Source organism: Stegastes partitus, unplaced genomic scaffold (assembly GCF_000690725.1).
Source record: "Stegastes partitus isolate 25-593 unplaced genomic scaffold, Stegastes_partitus-1.0.2 Scaffold2544, whole genome shotgun sequence".
NCBI lineage: Eukaryota > Metazoa > Chordata > Actinopteri > Pomacentridae > Stegastes > Stegastes partitus.
This window is the reverse complement of record NW_007580275.1, coordinates 2,917-3,961: the sequence shown is the minus strand read 5'-3', so window position 1 is coordinate 3,961 and position 1,045 is coordinate 2,917.

Here is a 1,045-nt window from a genome sequence, read left to right as displayed (position 1 = left end):
TTTGTGGCGCTGCTATAGCTCACCTGGTTGAGCTGGCGTCCCATGAACAGTGCTACAGTCCTGATGTGGAGGTCATGAGTTCGAGTCCCGCTCATGGCCCTTTCCACCGTTCTTCTTCTCTACTTTCCTGTCTCTCTCTCTCTCTTTCTCTCTCTCACTAACATTATCCAATAAAAGGCACAAAGGCCAAAAAAATAACTTAAAAATAAAAAGGTTTATGAGTGAAAATACATTTTCTTTACAGTGAGTCTTTTCATTATCAAATAGTTTAATAATGTTGAGACTTTTTGTACCACTCAGTTCTGATGTGGTAAAGACGTGCAGAACAATCCTACATCAGAACTCTGTCCACCGTACATCCTGTATGAAGTGATGTCAGGACACATCCAGGACAGGACATTGTAAATGTCTGGGTCCAGTTTGAGGATTAGGCCTGATATTTGCTCATTTATGTTCACAAATTCATTTGAAAATGTTCAATTTGTCTTGTTTCAAGATGCACATAACAGTTCAGCGAGGTCCTTCCCTTCATTGAACAGATGCACCACGTGCTGTGAAAATGATCACTGCCTGTTCTGCTGCTCAACTTTTTTCTGGCCAGCAATGTTGAGCAACGTCACAGCCCGTTTAGACAGCCGTTTTACCAGAGCAGGACTCCATGAAGGTAAAGTTTGCATACGTTCTCTTTTATTCTCAATACAAATGGTGTTAAAATCTGAGTGTCAGTGCATTAAAGGCAAATGTTGTGATTAATTCTGTTTGAACTGTGGATCAGAATGTGTTCAGTTCTGATCACTTTGTGTTGTCCAGATACTTGATTCAGGTTTTAGTGTTCAGAATTTACACTTTCAAATAATGTTGGCCACAAAATAATGATCCAACCATTCTGTGTTTCTATATGTTAGAATATACGATTCTCAGATGTGGGTTAAACTGCCGACCAAAATATCATTACCACTGCATCTACTGCCAGTCAATGCTTTTACGCAAACTAGATTTCATAAAGCACTTGTCTTTGTGCAACAGGAAGCTCCCTGCACCAGTT